We start from the raw sequence: 3,424 nt of genomic DNA on the forward strand, positions 1-3,424 counted from the left end.
CTGAACATTTTGACCAAAGATTTTGTAGAAAATCCTGATCAAAAGGGGGAAAATGCAGAACAGAATCTAAAATTCTCATGGACTCCAGACTTTCTGGAGCCATGGAGGCTGGATGAACCTCTGAAACTATTGACCTCAGACAATCTTTAAATCTTAAGCCAAAACTATTCCATAAAGTCTTCTTAAAACCAAACAATAGTTAGCTTAACTAGTAAAGAATGTCTGCCTTGAGAACATTGTGCTCTTTCAAGATCTATCTATATGGTATCAAATTGACAACACTGAAAAGATTAGATAGGAAACTTAGGAGACAGTGAGTTTTTGTTAATGGGGGGGAACAACTCAGAAAAGGAGGATAAGAATGGTTGTACAACTCAAAGAATGTAATCAATGTCACTGAATTGTACGTGTAGAAATATTGAATTGGTATATGTTCCGCTGCGTATATTCTCAACAACAACAAAGCAAAATAAAAATACAATAGAGGTCTTAGGCTTACAGAAACCTATTATTATTTTATCTTAAATATCAGAACTTGACCTCTAAATTAATGTATCCCTTTTCGAAGCTACCTCTTTGAAAGGCTATGGCCTTTTTTCAGAGTTAACATCCAGGGACCAAAATATTTCTCAAGAATCTCTTTGACATGGTTCTTCAGAGCCACATTTTATTCGTGTAGTAGTTTCACCTATCTTGACATCTCACTTTATTCATCAGATTAATCACTAAATTACTTTTAGTTGTTTGAAAGCCTGAGCTCACCCTTAGATAATTAGCTGCTGTTTATTATATTCCAAAAATGCCTGAAAAAGGGGTTTCAGACATGCCTTAAATTATATAAGTGTGTAAACTCACAAAGTAGCTACTTTGAAGAAGTCAATTTTTATTTTGATATGTCTAATACATTTATTTATTTTTAAAGTATCTTTATTTTATAGCCCCACCTATGTGTGATAAAACTTCCTTTTTTTAAAGGAAAAACCAAGTTCACTTAGGCAAAGCATGTGAGTTGTTAGGTGCCATGAAGCTGGTTCCAACTCACAGCAACCCTGTGTACAACAGAACGAAACACTGCCCGGTCCTGTGCCATCCTCACAATCATTGTCATGCTTAAGTCCATTGTTGCAGCCACAGTGTCAATCCGTCTCATTGACGGTCTTCCTCTTTTCTGCTGACCTTCTACTTTACCAAGCATGATGTCCTTCTCCAGGGACTGATCTCTCCTGAAAACGTGTCCAGAGTATGTGAGACGTAGTCTTGCCGTCCTTGCCTCTAAGGAGCATACTGGCTGTACTTCTTCCAAGACAGATTTGTTCATTCTTTTGGCAGTCCATGGTATATTCAATATTCTTCTCCAACACCACAATTCAAAAGCGTCAATTCTTCTTCAGTCTTACTTATTCATCGTCCAGCTTTCTCATGCATATAAGGTAACTGAAAACACCGTGGTTTAGGTTAGGCACACCTTAGTCTTCAAAGTGACATTTTTGCTTTTCAACACTTTAAAGAGATCTTTTGCAATGTGTTGTCCAGTGCAATGTGTTGTTTGATTTCTTGACTGCTGCTTCCATGGGTGTTGATTGTGGATCCAAGCAAAATGAAACCCTTGACAACTTCAATCGTTTATCATGATGTTGCTTATTGGTCCAGTTGTGAGGATTTTTGTTTTTTTTATGTTGCAGTGTAATCCATATTAAAGGCTGTGGTCTTTGATCTTCATTAGTAAGTGCTTCAAGTCCTCTTCAGTTTCAGCAAGTATGGTTGTGTCATCTGCATAATGCAGATTGTTAATGAGTCTTCCTCCAATTCTGATGCACTGTGCTTCTTCATATAGTCCAGCTTCTCGTGTTATTTGCTCTGCATACAGATTGAATAAGTATGGTGAAAGGATACAACCATGACGCACAACTTTCCTGACTTTAAACCACACAGTATCCCCTTGTTCTGTTTGAATGACTGCCTTTTGGTCTATGTGCAGATTCCTCGTGAGCACAACTAAGTGTTCTGGAATTCCTATTCTTCGAAATGTTGTCCGTAATTTGTTATGATCCACACAGACGAATGCCTTTGCAGAGTCAAAAAATACACGTGTTTGTCAGTTTGTCGTACTGTGGGGGCTTGTGTGTTGCTGTGATGCTGGAAGCTATGCCGCTGGTATTCAAATACCAGCAGGGTCACCCATGGTGGACAGGTTTCAGTCAAGCTTCCAGACTAAGACAGATTAGGAAGAAGGACCAGGCGGTCTACTTCTGAACAGAATTAGCCAGTGAAAACCTTATGAAAAGCAGCAGAACATTGTCTAATATAGCCCCAGAAGATGAGCCCCTCAGGTTGGAAGCCACTCAAAATACGACTGGGGAAGAGCTGCCTTCTCAAAGTAAAGTCAACCTTAATGATGTGGATGGAGTTAAGCTTTCAGGACCTTCATTTGCTATTGTGGCACACTCAAAATGAGACGAAACACCGGAAAACATCAATTAATAATTTGAAAGTGGAATGTATGATGTATGAATCTAGGAAAATTGGAACACGTAAACATTGGTATCCTAAGCATTAGTGAGCTGAAATGGACTAGTATTGGTCATTTTGAATCAGACAATCATATGGTCTACTATGCTGGGAATGATAACTTGAAGAGGAATGGCATTGCATTCATTGTCAAAAAGAACATTTCAAGGTCTATCCTGAAGTACAATGCCGTCAGTGATAGGATAATATCCATATGCCTACAAGGAAGACCAGTTAATATAACTATTATTCAAATTTACACACCAACCACTAAGGCCAAAGATGAAGAAACTGAAGATTTTTACCAACTTCTTCAGTCTGAAATCGATCGAACATGCAATCAGGATGCATTGATAATTACTGGTGATTGGAATGGGAAAGGTGGAAACAAGGAAGAAGACTCATCAGTTGGAAAATATGGCCTTGGTGAGAGAAACAATGTCAGAGATCGAATGAGAATTTTGCAAGAGCAACGACTTTTTCATTGCAAATACGTTTTTTTAACCAACATAAATGGCGACTATACACGTGAACCTCACCAGATGGAATATGCAGGAGTCAAATAGACTACATCTGGGGAAAGAGACGATGGAAAAGCTGAATATCATCAGTCAGAACAAGGCCAGGGGCTGACTGTAGAACAGACCATCGATTGCTTGTATGCAATTTCAAGCTGAAACTGAAGAAAATTAGAACAAGTCCATGAGAGCCAAAGTACGACCTTGAGTATATACCACCTGAAATTAGAGACCATCTCAAGAACAGATCTGATGCGTTGAACACTAATGACCGAAGACCAGAAGAGTTGTGGAATGACATCAAGGACATCATATATGAAGAAAGCAAGAGGTCATTAAAAAGACAGGAAAGAAAGAAAAGACCAAAATGGATGTCAGAAGAGACTCTGAAACTTGCT

The sequence above is a fragment of the Trichechus manatus genome, unplaced genomic scaffold (assembly GCF_000243295.1).
Source record: "Trichechus manatus latirostris isolate Lorelei unplaced genomic scaffold, TriManLat1.0 scaffold00202, whole genome shotgun sequence".
In the NCBI taxonomy this organism is placed as follows: domain Eukaryota; kingdom Metazoa; phylum Chordata; class Mammalia; order Sirenia; family Trichechidae; genus Trichechus; species Trichechus manatus.